General features: G+C 39.3%; 1 protein-coding gene across 3 annotated transcripts in view; it reads left to right on the forward strand.

Moving 5' to 3' along the window:
• The first annotated feature begins 1,378 nt into the window (after positions 1-1,378).
• The window catches only part of Tab3 (TGF-beta activated kinase 1 (MAP3K7) binding protein 3), a 55,945-nt gene continuing 40,721 nt past the window's right edge, over positions 1,379-16,602 (forward strand). For 2 of the 3 annotated variants that reach the window (XM_042692429.1, XM_042692431.1), the window contains exons 1-2: positions 1,379-1,534; positions 16,201-16,298. The gene's annotated coding sequence lies outside the window, so the exon portion shown is untranslated. The remainder of the gene's footprint in view (positions 1,535-16,200; positions 16,299-16,602) is intronic. The other variant, XM_042692433.1, reaches the window with a different exon arrangement.

Consider the following 16,602-nt stretch of genomic DNA (forward strand, 5'->3'; position numbering starts at 1 on the left):
ATTGGATTTGGTTTGTAGATTTCCTATTTCTATACTATTCTATTCAAATCCAGTGTTGTGAGTCCTGTCAGAAATATTAGTACCAATGAGTGCTGCTTTTGCAAGCCTGAATTTGCTTTCACAAGGGCCTCCTTTAAATGTCTACTACAACCATCCCCTTCATTTCTCTTTGTTCGTCTCACTCCAGATAGAATAGTTACAGTTCCTACCTGAGTGATATGTAGAATCCTTTGGCATTTTTCATTTGCCTAATAATGAGATCTTTCGATTAACTTGTGTTAAAAGTAATTAGGGTGGTTTGTTTCTTGAAATCACTTTGATAGGCTGGACTAAAGCTTGGGTGACACTCCTGAAGAATTTCCTTGGAAAGGAATTATCATAACGTATTTTCCATATCTGTCACTGCGCTCTCTAGTCATTTCTATCACAGAACTTACTGTGTTAAATTGTGATAATTAAAAACAATTCTTCCCATACATTTCCTTCTCAGGCTAATAGCTTCCAGTGGTAAGAGCATGTGTGTTTCCTCAGTACTGAGCACACAAGAAACTGAACACACGTTTGAAGAAATGAATGAACAAGGAAAAATACAAGTGGAAAAGGAGTTACTTGTATGAGGTCTAGAAGGCTCACGTAGCACCACAGTGAAAGACAAAATTAGATGGTGAAGTGAACAACAGAACGTCTATGGCTCCCAGATGTAAAGCACTTCTGTAAGTGTGCAGTAAACGCTTGGTAACCTGAACCAACCAACAGGATGGAGAAGGAGCACTGTCCCAATGGGAACAGAGAGCACAAGAGTGCTGGAGGACTGTTGGTGGATGCAAAAGTGTGTAGACTATTTGACATTCTGAGGGTTTTAAGAGACACCTTACACTTTGACACTTATCCTGTCAAACCCTTCTCCAGGTTTCATTCCCGGTTTCTCTGCCTGGCGCCTCTATAGAGTAAACAGGTAAAACACCAGAGAACTACGTCCCAATTCAGGAGCTGTTCTGGGCTTGCGTCAGTCCCGCACTCTTGCGCAGGCGCAATAATCTTCCCTGGTAACTGGTACTGCCCATTTCCGATATGAGGGAGCGTCCGTTCAGGATAATTTATCACCTTTTCTGTGTGTGTGGGGGGGGGAGGCGGGGGAGAGGCGCCCTTCTGTTCCTGTGGGGGAAGCCTCGCGAGATTGCCTACAGCCGTCCCCAGCGGCGCCATCTTTGTGCCTGGCGAGCGACGGCGTCCGACGGAAGCCCTGAAGCTGGAGGTTCACTTGCCAAGCTCTCACCGAGACCGGATCCAGGAAATACGAGGCGGGCCTCGGTGGGAGGGACGCATCGAGGGAGGAGGGAGTGAAGTGAAGTGAAGGGGGCGGCGGCGGCGGCGGCGGCGGTGGCGGCGACGGCGGCTTACACCGGATCTGGGCTTCGCGCGGCGTGCACCCGAGGGGGGTCGGGCGGGGAAGCTACACCGGCCCGGACCCCCCCGCGGGAGCAGACGGCGGGCGTGAGCGCGAGGCGGCGGCCAGGGGAGCCGCGACCGCCGGGTGAGTGTCTGGGAGGAGGCCCGGCACCTGCCCGGGCCAGGGCGTCGGGTGTGCCCAGGGGTCGTTCTAGTCATCCTATGCCCAGGACGGTGGGCGTGTGCAACTGCAGGTGTCCTGGGGTGGGGTGGGGGGCTTGGCTGGGCCTCGAACTGTAGCCTCCACCAGGAACTGCGGGGCTGCAGGAGGTCTGCGCAGGGCCTGACGCGTCCGCGCGCGTCCCGGACGCCCCGAACGGCACCGGGAGGCCGAGGGGTGAGGGAGTGGCCGCGGCGCGCTGTCTGGGTGCGGGGTGCGGGGTGTGTGAGTGGAGGGGTGCGGTGGTTTGATTGACGTTCGCTTCCAGGGCAGAGGCGATGGTACCCTTCTTTGCGGGTTCCGAGACATTGAGAAGAGTGTACCTGTGGACAGACTTCACGCCTCAGCAAGGTGTTTTGGGATGACTAGCAGCGCTAAGGTTGACTGGGTTGAGGATGTTCACACTTGGGGAAGGGTAGTAGTAATAATAGTAATACTGGTTGTAGATGAGGTTTACAAATAATTCTTGGCAGGTGTTGAGTAACGAGGAGAGAAAACAAACAATGTCTACATTCATTTAAAGGAGATTCCATTAAAGGAGCTATAAGGTCCGGGAAGGAGAATTTAGACTTAGTTCCAGTTGAAGTTCTGTAAGTTTAATACCTTGTGGGTCTGTTCCTAGAGTGTATAAAAGCAGGATTTGGGGCGTGGGCTGTGTGTGAGAGAACAAGGTGTAAAAAGCTTGAATAAAGCTCACTTTATACAAGTAAGGTACGTTTTTAAAAAGCCATAAGTTGTACTGTTTGATATGTTAAAATATAAAGCATTTCTGTCGTTACTGAAACAAATATTTCAACTCTTTAAGAAAATTCACTACTTTGGGTCTAGACAGGACTTTTCGGTTTGGTTTGTTCTTCAGTGATATTTATCACACAATAATCTTTGGCATAATTCTTATGGTTTATAGAACAGGAATGAAAAGGATAAAAGAACAATTTGACCAAAGAGGTTCTGTTGCAGGCTTATTCATTTTGGAAGGCTAACTTTTTGCTTTCCCTTAGGAATGATCTGCAGTGATACACAAGACCGTGTAAGAAATAGTTTGATCAAGAAAGGGTTTTGTGATGAGAGTTTAATTAATTCAGTTTTAAATTAGAAAACATCTCATCCCCCATGGTAAGTTTTCTGCTGGTGTTTTTTTTATGAGCACTGGAACAATGCAAGCATCTACATATAGATAATTTTAAATCAGTGTGTGATAGGAACTTTTAGAGCTTTAGATTCTCCCTCCCCCACCCCCATTGGCTTAAAACTCAAGAGACTTAGACTTCAGCAAAGGTAAATATTAAATATGTGAGTTCCATCTTTACATCTGATGGAAAGTAATCTATGTTCAATTACTCTGAAAAATTTTTTATGTTTATTTGACACATTCTTCTCCTTAATTATAAACCACACTGTACAGTTTGTGTTGGACTGAATTGAGCTACCATTGAGTATATCCAGACACTGGGGTTGTAGGCAATGTATATTTCAATTTAATCCTTATAGTTACCCTGTGCTAAAGATAATATCCCTGTTGCAGAGATAACGACAATAACCTCTGGTATTCCTCTGTAGTTGACATAGTTGGGGAGGTCATATACCTAGTACATTGCAGATCTAGAATTTAAACACGTGTTGTCTAGTTCTAAAGCATGTGTTCTTTTTCCACATTTTGCATACATTTATATGCTGACTGATACAAATTTTATGAAAATGAGAATTTGTGTGATAAGGAAACTTTATAGTTCTGTTGATCTTGAAAGTTTTCAGCGTCCTTGCCTCAAGATAATCTCAAGGCTTTTTTTTTCTTTTTAGATGTGTCCATTTTCTAGCCAGGGGTATCATCTGAGCAGATTTCTAATCTCTGTTTAAAGATTCTTAATAGTCTGTAACTGTTTCAGTAACTAAAAACGTTGCCTCATTTTAATAGTATTTAAAATTACATTGCCAAAGTAAAATATGAGCTATATAGGAATTTGAGTTTGCTTATTGGGAGCTGGGAGTTATACATGAACACATACATCCCTGCCTTCTCCAGTACTGGATAGCTCACCCTGTTTTTCTCCTCTTTAATTCAGTACAAAGGTTTGGGGCTTAGGTCATGGTTTTCAGAAAATACAGCAGCTGCTATGAGAATCGGCAGAATCTCTTAACAGGGCTAGGAATTGCCAGACTTCAGAGATTCTAAGGCAGCATCGGAATTGTTGGTGAAGTAGCCAGGAATGTTTTTCAGAGTGAGGGTGGAGTGTCACCTTGTCTCTCAGTGGTGTCTGCTGTTGCTTTTCTGATGTGCTATTGTGCCTGCCATACTGACCCTTATCTCTGGTTAAAGAGAGAGACCTCACATCTGAGTAGAGTTCAACTGGAAGAACCCCATAGAGATCAGAGGGGAAAACCCATGATACCTAAGTGGTGTTTATGCTCCATTTGGTCGAATTTACTTATGAAACTATCTTTGACCAGAAATTCTAGAAAAAAAAATGGTTATTGTGCAATTTGGAGTTTGTTGCCCCATTTTTGAAGAAGTAAATTGTTTGAGTTTTTGGTGAAATAACTATGTCTTATAGAAAAGGAAAAAAGAATTCTTGTGTTACTCAGTACATACGTCATTAACATGTGTATCTGTGTGCAGTGTGGAATATGAGGCTGTTTTAAGTAATAACTTGGAGACCTGGCAATCTGGGCTGAATGAGCAAGTTCTTAATTATAGTTATACTCTCAAGAAAGGGTTAAATATACTTTACTTGTGAAGGTAATTATTCATAATATTTGGGCTATTAGGGTGAAAAACTTGACAAACGATAATGTAACTGAGTGCCTACCAAGTAAATGAAGAAGCCTTTCTGAATTGATTTTTATTGTCACTATATAAAAGACACCAGGAAATTGTCTTGGATGTAGTTAGAAGTTTATTTTCATATAGTCTGCAAAATAAATCTTAGATTATTACTTTGGCCGCAGACATTTGTCTAAACGTGAAGTGGACTTGATGAACTACTTGGAACTGTCAAATGGAATCTTAAATATTTGACATTTATTATAGTTCAGCTCATTTACAGATCTGTTATTTGCTCCCCTCTCTAATATCACACTTCCTTCCTTGCTTCAAAATCTCTATGCCTGTTTTCCTTCCTCTCTGTAGCTGTTCCTGTGATGACCTGGACCTCCCCCCCACCCAATTCTCAGTTGACACTGAAGTCTTTACTGGGTGAATTGTGACAAAAAGGCCTCCAGCACTTCCCTAAGTTCATTCCCCTTTAAATTCCTGTGCTCTAGCAAGTCAGTGGGGAAGAGTATAAGGCCTCATTCTTTCTTGTAAAGGGGAATGAGCATAACCTGAGGGAGGACTCCTCTTCTTCCTTTTTTTTTTTTTTTTTTTTTTTTGGTGTCTTTCTGGGGCTTGAACAAAGGACCTGGGAACTGTCCCTGAGCTTTTTTCACTCAAGGCTATAATATTTCCACTTGAGCCACAGCTGTACTTAGGACTTTTTTGGTAGGTTTTTGTTTTGTTTTGTTTTGAGGCAACAGTATCACAAAATTTCCTACCCAGGCTGGCTTTTGATCCAAGATCTTCAGATCTCAGCCTCCCAAGTAGCTGGTGTGAGTCACCAATCCCTCATACCCATCATTCAATTTCTGCTCATCACATTTTTGTGTGTGTGCCAGTCCTGGGGCTTGAACTCAATGACTGAGTGAGGTCCCTGATGGTTTTTGCTCAAGGCTAGGGCTCTACCACTTGAGCCACTGCTCCACTTCTGGCTATTTTGGTGCTTAATTGGAGATAAGTCTCATGGGATTTCCTGCCCAGGCTGGCTTGGAACCACAATCCTCATATCTCAGCCTCCTGAATAGATGGAATTACAGACATGAGCCAACTGCACCCTGACCTTTTCCCTCTTTTTAAGTAAGAAAGAGGAACCGTTGTAGAAGCTGGTGTTGTTGGAGCAGGCCCTTTTTCCTTATCCTCTTCACAGCCACTCTACCAATCCCTCATACTCCCACCTCTCCTTATGGCTGTTATCCCATCTTCCATCTTACTCTCCAAAGTAGGTCTTGCCTTCCTGCTCCAGATCTTTTCCCACCCAAGCTCTGCCTTTCCCCCCATTCATACCTTTCCTTCTGCTGTGCCATAATCTGGAAGGCTAAGGATCCTAAGGAAGCTCAGACTCCCAGTTAGGAAGGAAGATATCTTTATTCTACTCCCAGGACACAGTGGAGCAAGGTAGGTGTTTTTATCCTAAGTTGGAATGCTAAATGTGTTTTTGCATAGAAATATTGCCCACACAAGGTTTGGCATTTTGTTATACTTCTATACCCTTATGTTTAGGCTTTTGTGGGCTGACTTGCAGAAACCAAGATCTGAAGTTCAAATAGATAATTTAAAAAATCAACTTGTGCTCTTGAAGTGGTTGGAGGTTGCCTGCTTTTCATAACAAGTAGCATAGCTTTAGCTAATTAAATTAAGTTTGCCATGTTGATCATGTGGCTCTTCTAGGAAATAAGCAGTAGGCTTTTTGGATTGTCAGTGAGGCATTTTTAAAATTTAAGCAGATGTTTTGAAATAAAAATTAATGTTTACTTCATCTCAACTTAATCTTTGTTGTTAAAGAAGATCTTACAGTGCTATTGAAAGAACAAAATTTTAATTTGTCCTAAAAGGAATATCTAGTTCCCACTGTTTCCTGATGTTTTGAAATTTTTCAAAGGGTTGGCCCTCCTGTAGATATTTTACCCTAGTTTACTTGGTGGTAAAGATGGACAATGTGTTTTACCTGAAATTTTTAAAATAAAGTTTTATTAGTCTGCTCAATAACATTGTTAACCATTGTTTGTGGTGCTCAAACAGTTGAGAGATTTCAGAGTGATAAAAGCAAAGCTAAGTACACTTAAATGTGTTCTTCATAAATGTATTTAATCTTAGTTTAGAAATATTCCTTATAAAAGCCAGATGAGCCTTTTGGGGGGCTCCAAACCACTCTAATTAAGAAATGAGTTTGAGTATGCATCCTATATTTATTTTAAGATTATGACTTCTTTATACCGAATATGGTGGTTAAAAACATGATCTTCAGGGGTAAAATGTTCAGATGGTCAGATCTTCTGACACTAACTCTGCATTCTTGGGCAAATTGCTTAATCTCTGACCTATTTCCTCATTTTTGAAATGGGGATAATGTGGTATTTACCTCATGTGAGGATTAAATGAACCAGAAGATGTTTTGTATTTAAAACTTTCATAGCAGTTGTAAAAAGTACTTCTTGATATTATTATTGACATTGTCTTGCTCATTACTGCTGTTTCTGCTTTTTACCTCCTGAGCTGCTAACCTTTTCTGGTCTGGGAGTGGGGTAACTGTGAAAGATATATTTGCTCATTTGGTAATAATTTTTTTAAAGTAAATCTTCTTGAGAGGGATAGGGAAAATGGTATATTGACTGCTAGATCCATCCACAATTGGCCACAGTACAGGGAATCCATAGAATATTAAGCTATTTTTTCCGGTAGCATCATTTCTATCATGTTAAGTATAAAGAATTATGGCTCTTTGATGTATGAGGAAAACTGGATTGAGTAACTGCAGTGCCTTTATTAAAATTTAATGATCTTGGCATCCATAAGGCTAAAGTCTATGTAGAAGGAGGCACAATTTTTAAATGCTCTATAAAGATTTTTTTTTGTTTTCTTTTGAAATCAGCACCATTTTTCCCACAGAAAAAAAAAATACTGCATATGGTGTTCACATTCCCAGACCAGCCCAACGTATCTGAATTTGAATACTGATAACACTATAAAAACTAACTTTTATGTATAACAGTGTCTCAGCAAGAACATTGTACCAAGCACATCAGATATGAATGCACTCTTGTAGACTTTATGACCCAGTAGGTTCTCTTTCTGGCCCAAGTAAGAACTCCTTATACGTTGGGAAGAGCACTTTGTTATTTGGCGGAGGCGAAGGATAGGATAAATAGCCTGGTATGGTCTCTAAAATGCAGTATTTCCTTCCTGTATCTACTGGGAAGCTTGGTGGACTATCCACCCAGGGTGCCTGCCTTCATATCTCTGTTCCATTATGTATGAAACTTCTCATCTGTAAATGTATTACTCTCTGTACAGGGTACTTAGAAGGATTAATACTTTCTTCTTCTTCTTTTTTTTTTTTTTGCCAGTCCTGGGGCCTGAACTCTGGGCCTGGGCACTGTCCCTCAGCTCTTCAGCTCAAGGCTAGCACTCTACCACTTGAGCCACAGCACCACTTCTGGCTTTTTCTGCTTATGTGGTGCTAAGGAATCAAATCCAGGGCCTCATGCATGCAAGGCAAGCACTCTACCACTGAGCCACTTCCCCAGCCCCAGATTAATACTTTTGATCTGTGAGTACACAGGAAATACTATATATTTATACTTTTTAATCTTTACTATTTTTCTTTGTTTTTGTGTTTGTCCTAGGGCTTGAACTCAGAGCCTGGGTGCTATCCTTGAGCTTTTTTTGGCTCAAGACTAGTGCTCTATCACTTTGAACCATAGCTCCACTTCTGGCTTTTTGATGGTGAATTGGTGATCACAAACTACTGAGTATATAGGATTACAGGTGTGAGCCTCTGGTACATGGCTCTTTACTATTTTTGAACCTCAAGAATACCCTTCTCTACTTGGCCATCTACCTCTGTTCTACCTTATATAGGTTGAACCTTACATGCAAAAATTTGTTATGCCTTCGAAAGGATTCTTCTCTTCACTTTCCATTGAGGGATAGTCTGACTTTCATTTCATTCTTCTAATTTTGAGCTTGATTTTTTTTATAAGGTTGGACTAGTAGCATTTAATTAGTCCTTTCTTGTTGTACCTTCCTTCCCTTGAGGCCTTAGGCAAAAAGATATATTTTTAAGAGATACATTGGCTTGACTGGCCACTGGTGGCTCACTCACGCCTGCTAGCTACTCAGGGGCCTGAGATCTGAGGATCATGGTTCAAAGCCAGCCTGGGCAAGGAAAGTCCCTGAGACTCTTATCTCCAATTAACCACCAGAAAACATGAAGTTGCCCTGTGGCTCAAATGGTACAGTGTTAGCCTTGAGCTGAAGAGCTGAGGGACAGCACCCAGCCCCAGAATTCAAGCCCCACAACTAACAGACACACAAAAAAAGAGAGAGATACATTGTTACTTGAAAGTAAATACTGATTAGACTTTTTTCAGCTATCTTGAGTTATAAATTTCCCAACTTTGGGCAGTTTTTGCCTTTTTAAATAAAATCCCTCTCCCTCCTTCCCTCCCTTCTTTCCTTTTTTTTTTTTTTGTCGGTTATCAGACTTGAACTCTGGACCTGGGTGCTGTCCCTGAGCTCTTCAGCTCAAGGCCAGTTCTCCTCTACCACTTGAGCCACAGTGCCACTTCTGGTTTTCTGCTGGTTAATTGGAGATAAGAGTCTCACGGACATTCCTGCCCGGGCTGACTTTGAACCGTGTTCCTCAGATCTCAGCCTCCTGAGTAGCTAGGATTACAGGTGTGAGCTACCAGTGCCTGGCTACCACCTTCCATTTTTGGTGCAGGTACTAGAGAGAGCTTGAACTCAAGGCCTTCTGCTCTTGCTTGGCTTTTTCATTTAAAGCTGCTATTGTAACACTTGAGCCACACCTCTCCTTCCAGATAAGCTTTTTACTTAGTTGTAATTTTAGACTCACAATAAAGTTGCAAAGATAGTATAAATATTCCATGTACTCCTTCCTCACCCCCAAACTGGTACATATATAAAAACTAAGACTATTGTTAGTGCTATCTGAACTGCAGTTTTATTGCTTTTCTCACTTAGTCCTTTTTTTCTGTTTCAAGATACTATGTTGTATTTTGGTCCTGAGTATATCTGTCTTTTTCCCTTCTTCCTTTTCTCTCTCCTTCTCCCCTCTCCCTACTCTTTCTCTCTCTTTTACCACTACAGACACTAGAACTCAGAGCCTCCGCTTGCTTGTCTTGCTTACTCCTGGCTGACATTCAATTACTTGAGCCATGCCTGCAGCCCAGGTGTTGAATAACTTTTAAGTGTTTGTATTTATATTATTGAGACCTTCAGTTCTTCACTGAACAAATTTCCATGGTTCGAAAGCAATTTTCTGATTTATTTTCAATTTTATACAGGTCCTCAAAGGTATTTTCTGTACAGCTGGCAAAGGCAAAGATTCATTTTTTTAGTCTAAAATAAAGGGAGAGGAAAATAGCAATTTAAAAAAATGAAGGGAGAGTCTTTTGGGGGACTTATTTTATATACTGTTCACTTTTGATGCATCTGGCTCCAAAATAATGTCATTCTCTTAAAAAAAATTAAGCAGATTTCTTATTCTTGGATATAAAAGTAAATTGGGCCAGGTGCAGGTGGCTCATACCCATAATCTTAGCTACTCAGGAGGCTGAAATCTGAGGACTGTGGTTCAAAGCCTGCCCCGGCAGGAAAGTCTTTTGAGACTCTGATCTCAAATTAACTACCAGAAAAGTTGGAAATGGAGCCATGACCCAAGTGGTAGAGCACTAGCCTTGAGCAAAACAGAGAAACAAAAATACAAACAAAAAACAATTCAAGAACAGTACTTCAGGGCCCTGAATTCAAGCCCTGGAATAGCCATCAAAAAAAGTAAATTGGAGAATTTAGTTGTTTTGGATTTATAATTATGACCAAATTAATAAATAAGTTTTAAACTACTATAATAATTTAATGTACGTTAGAACATGTATTTGTTAACATGAGCATCTAGAAAATTCTTGGTTTCAATTTGAGTTCATGATTGATTTCCAAAGTCTATTTTCTGGAATACCATATGCCATATGTGGAGGTACTGTTGTTATTGCAAATTACCATACATGTCAAAGTCATCATTTACTGTGAACAGAGGGTTATCTACTAGGCTGCACATCATGAACTTTACTTTTAGAAAGTCTTATCTTTTTTGCCACAGAAATAACTTGGCTATTAGTCATAGATGCCAAAGAAATTACTTTTGAGTTGTTTGGATAAAAATGTTTCAGTTTAATATGGTATATATTGGTGGACCCTGCTGAAGAACAAAATCTCTTGGTAGGTGGAAATCTAGAACTTAGAAAGTTGGGACAGGCGAAAACAAACTTTACAATTTTGGTGGGGGAGGGGGGGATGAGGGTTAGGTGGGGGATAGGGGGAGGATGGGATGGGAAGGGGAAACAAAGGAGGAGGCTACAATGCTTGATAAGAAATATGCTCATTATCTTGCCCATGTAATTGTAACCCCTCTGTACAGTATTTTCACAATAAAAAAAAAGAAAATTGGGACAGGTAAACATAATTAAATAACTTAAATTGTTTATACTTAGAAAAAAACTATTAACTTGGACAAATTATTCAATGTCAAAACATCTTGGTTTAATTGTCAAATTAAGAGGTTTAACTAGGCACATCAATCAAATGATTAGTAATGGCTAAGATTTAAAATCCTTTTTTTTTTTTGCCATTCCTGGGCCTTTTACTCTGGGTCTGGGCACTGTCTCTAAGCTCCTTTTGCTCCTTTTGCTAGCACTCTACCATTTGAGTTACAGCACTACTTCCAGCTTTTTCTGTGATTTAATTGGAGGTGTCTCATGGACTTTCCTGCTGGGCTGACTTTGAACTGTGATCCTCAGATCTCAGCCTCCTGAGTAGCTAGATTACAGGTGTGACCCACCAGCACTTGGCTTTAAAATCTTTCCTGTCTAACAAAAACCTACAAGGTGAAATTTCTTGTCTTATATCTTTATGAGTCAATACCTGTCTCTAAGTCTAGACTTGAGTCAAATAATTTCAAACCAAAACTGCTGTAATTTAGTTTGGCTATTTTGACATTTCTATGAATTTTTGGTAATTAGCATATTGCTTTTAAACTATTGGCTATTTAATTTTTGTGTTTTGACCTGAGGTAATGGATATTAAAGGTTTTGCTCTCATATTCCCTAAACAATTTTGAAAGATGTACTCCTTTACATACAAAGAACAAAAAAACCTTTACTGAACCTTAACATGCAGAAGGTACCCATTTTAATAGTGAATAACTCAAATGAATATTTTTGCTCAAGTTTGCTCAAAGCTAGTCACAGCACCACTTCTGGCTTTTTCTGTGGTACTGTGGAATCGAACCCAGGGCTTCATGCATGCTAGGCAAGCACTCTACCACTAAGCCACATTCCCAGCACCAACTCAAATGAATTTTCATCAAGTAAACACATTTGTGTACCAGCTCCCAGACCAAGAAATTAAAACATCATTTGCAACTTTGAAGTCCTGCTTATCACATTGTACCTTCAACCATTTTTCTGACTTTTTAACACTGCAGATTACTTTTGTCCACTTTGTCTTTTGTAGTTTATGTAAGTGGAATCCTATTGCTTGGGCTCTTTTGAGCAAATTTGAACATGAGATGTATCTGATTTATGTCTTGCTGGAGACTATTCATTATCATTACTGTGTACTATTCCATTACGTGAATATATCACCCTGTGTGTGTGTGTGTGTGTGTGTGTGTGTGTGTGTGTGTGCGCATGCGTGTGCATTGTTAATATTATTGAAGTAGCTCTCAATGTTTGGAAAACGTCTTTGTGGATTTGTCTAGGAGATCTTCGTGCAATTCAAGACTTTTCAGTGATTCTTCTAATGTTCAGAGGAGGAATAACAACTGGTTTGTTGAAATGTGAGCATTTAATACATTTTAAGTTTCTCAAATGTTAATATATAAATAAAACATTAATTGTATACATCTCAGAGTGTGTGTATTTGTAACTAAATCTAGGTAGAGGCTTGTGTTTTTAAAATGATTTTGGACAGAATTCCTTGAAGAAAGGTATCATATAAATCCTTGTCTTTTTTGAATTGCTAATTTACAGGGTTGTTGTTTTTTTTTTTTTTAACTATATGCTGGAAATGAGTCTGTTAGTTGCAAATATATTCTCTCTTTGGGTGGTATGGTTTTTCATTTTTATTTGTTGTTTTATAAACACACATTTTAATGCAGTTGATATTTTATTTTTTTTTCTTTATTTATTTGTTGATAGTCCTGGCACTTGAACTAAGGGCCTGGGCACTGTCCCTGAGCTGCTTTTTTCTGAAGGCTAGCTTTCTACCACTTGAGCCACAGTGCCACTTCTGGCTTTTTCTGTTTATGTGGTACTGAGGAATTGAACTCAGGTCTTCATGCATGCCAGACAGTCACTCTATCACTAAGTCATATTCCTAGCCTCGATATTTTATTTTATGCTTAAACTAGACATCAGACACAGTTAATACTTTTTCTGTCCCATGGTTTTACGTATATTTTTGCTCATCTAGAAGCTTTATGATTTTGGCTTTCACATAGATACAACATTGAGCTGAAACTGGTGTGTGTGTGTGTGTGTGTGTGTGTGTGTGTGTGTGTGTGTGTGTGTGTGTGTGTGTGTGTGTGTGTGTGTGTGTGTGTGTGCGCGCATGTGTGCGGCTCATGAGGTAGAGCACAATGCTCTGTTTTTTTCTCCATATGGATAGCTAATGGTCCCAGCATGTGTCTTCGCTATTGTGAAGGATCAAATGTTCGTATGTGTTATGGTTCTGTTTCCCTACACGCTGTTTGCTTCCAGTGGCCTATTTGTCTCTTTTCCTGATAGCACTTTGTCTTGTTTATCATACCTTTGTAATAAGTCTCAATAGTTAGTAGAACAAGTTCTTCTACTTTATTGTTCTTTGAGAACATCTTGGCTATCCTCAGTCCTTTACACATTTATATGAACTTCAGTATCATCTTATCATTTTCCTCATTCACATTCACAAAAAAATCTGTTGATTTGATTGGAATTGTATGGAATCTAGAAAAATTTGGGGAGAATTGACATCTTTGTAATATTATTTTCTATTTCCTTTTGTGTGTGTATGTGTGTGTGTGTGCTGGTCCTGAGACTTGAACTTGGGGCCTGGGCATTGTCCCTGAGATTTTTGTTATTATTATTATTATTATTTTGCTCAAGGCTAGTACTCTACCACTTGAGCCATAGCTCCACTTCTGGATTTTTGGGTGTTTGATTGGAGATAAGAGTTTGATGACTCTTGGTATTTATTTTTACAATTTCTTACTGGTGTTCATCTTCTTAACTAGAAATAAAGAACATTTTTCTTTTCAAGTTGATATACTTTCATTTAATTCTTGTTTCACTGTGCTTAGTACTTTGATATAATTTTAATGGAAGTGATATTAGTGGACACCATTGTTCCTTTCTCAAAGGAAAATGTTCAGCATTTCTGCATTAAATATGATGTTTTAATATTTAGTATGCAATTAAGGAGGTTTCATTCTGTTCTTATTTTTCTAAAAACTTATATTGTGAGTGGATATTAGACTCTATCAGATGCTTTTCCTAACGTTAAAATAACAATATGGTACTCCAGGCACCGATGGCTCGTACCCATAATCTTAGCTACTCAAGAGGCTGGATTCTGAGGATCAAGGTTTGAAGCCAGCCCAAGCAGGAAAGTTCATGAGAGTCTTATCTCCAGTTAACTGTCAAAAAACCCAGAAATGACTTTAGACATTCACACACAGTCAGACTAAAGGGGCATACCTTCAGGGAAAGAACACAAAGATGTAACTTCTCTGAATACTTAAAATAGTATCTATTGAAACAAACTCAGGAAATAGAAACATTTTTTTCTGTTGTTGTTGTTGATGATGATAGTGTTTTTGTTTTGTTTTTTTTCCTTCCTCTTCTGGGGGGGGGAGGGGCTGTACAAGAAGAACACCAAAAGTGTGTGTGTGTGGCGGGGGAATGAACAATTGCAATCATGCTGTGTGGAATATACTGTGTGGAAAATGACCTAAGTAACTTGTGGGCAGGGTTTGGAGGAGGAAACTAGGGGAAAGTAAAGGAAGGGGTGACATTGTTCAGAAAGAGAAATGCACTCATTACCTGACTAATGAAATGGTAACTCCTCTGTACAACACATTAATAGTAACAATGAAATTATGTTTAAAATGCCAGAAGTGGATCTGTGGCTCAAGAAATAATGTGCCATCCTTGAGCAAAAAAAAAAAAGCTCAGAGAGAGAGCTCAGGCCCTGAGTTCAAGCCCCATGACCAACGAACACACACACGCACGTGCACGTGTGCACACATGTACACGTACACACGTAGTTTTGTCCTCTAATCAAAATATATTGATTAATTTCCTTTTGTTAAATGAGCTTTGTAAGTCAGGTTAGTAAATACTACATTTTTCTATCATTTTACTTCTTAGGAATTTTGGATCTTTGTTCCTGTGTCTCTGTAATGACCCCCTCTCTCATTTCATGATATAGTATTATTGTTTCATTTTTTGCATTTTAATTAGATCTGTGTGCTTGTTTTGGAGTAGTAGACAAAAGTGTACATGCTGTCACTTTATTTCACATCACATCTGGAAGCACATAGTTAGACAATTCAGTTGGACAACCCAGACTTTTACCTAGTGCTTTCTACTATAAATTGCTTTCAGTATGTAAATTAGTAATTTGATTAAAAGTTTCAAAATTGCAATTGTTAAAAAGTTGTCACTTCTGTCATTCTTAGTTAAAATTTGTCTCTATGAAAAATCTTTTCCTCATTTACTAGTGTCTGCTTAACCTTAGCTATCTTTGTCAGTTCTTGAGTTATTGAAGTCCTTAATTGGGAAACTGAAGACTGTTTACTTCTTCAAGATTTTTTGTATTGTGTCTCTTAAGACTTATACTAAAGTAATTTTTTTTTCTTCTTGGGCAAGTTAAAGTCATTCCCAAATGGTGGATTAGAGTTTCATGGGTTAGGGTGTAGGAAATAACTCCAGTCTTGAGTGAGTAGTTCTTATTCTACTGAGGAGACATAATGTAACTGAGAAAAAAGCCATGAAGAAAAGACTTTTGCTGTTAAGGTGTGGTGCTTACAAAGTCCTGTACTTCACCAGAGACTAAATCAGTCACTGTATGGAATCATTTAAATTTAAAGACCTCCAGCTCTAAAAGGGCTCCAGAATAGTTTTGTAACCAAATTAATTTTTAATGACTACTTTATCTTGGGAAGCTGCTGGGACCCCTGATGATTTGTTTCTTGCTTGCTTCTCTGAAGCCCTAATTCCAGCAAAACTAGTACCTCTGCCAGATAGAAGCTCTTCCCCTAGGCACTAGAGGTGACTAAGGGGAGGGAGGAGTATGGTATGGTTCAGGTACTTTCTTTTTCCATTGATTAAACAAATTTAATTCACTGAAATATCAGATAAATGACTGCTTACATTTTCATGACATTTTTTGTGGATCCTGGGACTTGAATTCAGGGCCTGGGCACTGTCCTTGAGCTTTTTTATTCAAGGGCAATGCTCAACCACTTGAACCACAGCTCTACTTCCAGCATTTTTTGGTGTTTAATTGGAGATAACAGTCTCACAGGCTTCCTGCTGGGGCTGGCTTCAAACCACCATCCTCAAATCTCAGCCTCCTGAGTACCTAGGATTGCAGGAATGAACCAGCAGCTTCCAGTTCATCATGACATTTTATTTATAAACTTAGATCACTTACTAACTCACTTTAATTTAAAAAAACTTTCACTGTTTAATCTTGCCTCTCTGATCTTTCATTTTTTTAGGACAGTGTTTTCTGCTTTTTCTTCAAGTTTTCCATCGTGAATGATGTCGAATTGTATAAGGTATCTTAATTGAAATATTACCAGTTGAAAAATTGGAGGTAAGTAGTGTGTATCTCTTTTGAAAATGCATCTTTATTGTTACTAATATGTTCATGTTTACATACCTCCCTCTGTATAATCTCTTCCCCTTTGTGCATTCCAAAGTAGGGGTAGCTGGGCATTGTGGCATGTGCCTAATTACTTATAATTGTTTGGGAAACTGAATTGGGAGGGTCACTTCAGGCTGCAAGTTGAAATATTATCACAAAACAAAATTTTATAAAAAATTGAATAGCAGTGATTAAATATAAAAGATGTCCGTGTGATTTCAGGTGTTTAGATTTAGGTCTTAAATCAAGGCCC

This window comes from Dipodomys spectabilis, unplaced genomic scaffold (assembly GCF_019054845.1).
Source record: "Dipodomys spectabilis isolate Male_0828 unplaced genomic scaffold, ASM1905484v1 ptg000156l, whole genome shotgun sequence".
In the NCBI taxonomy this organism is placed as follows: domain Eukaryota; kingdom Metazoa; phylum Chordata; class Mammalia; order Rodentia; family Heteromyidae; genus Dipodomys; species Dipodomys spectabilis.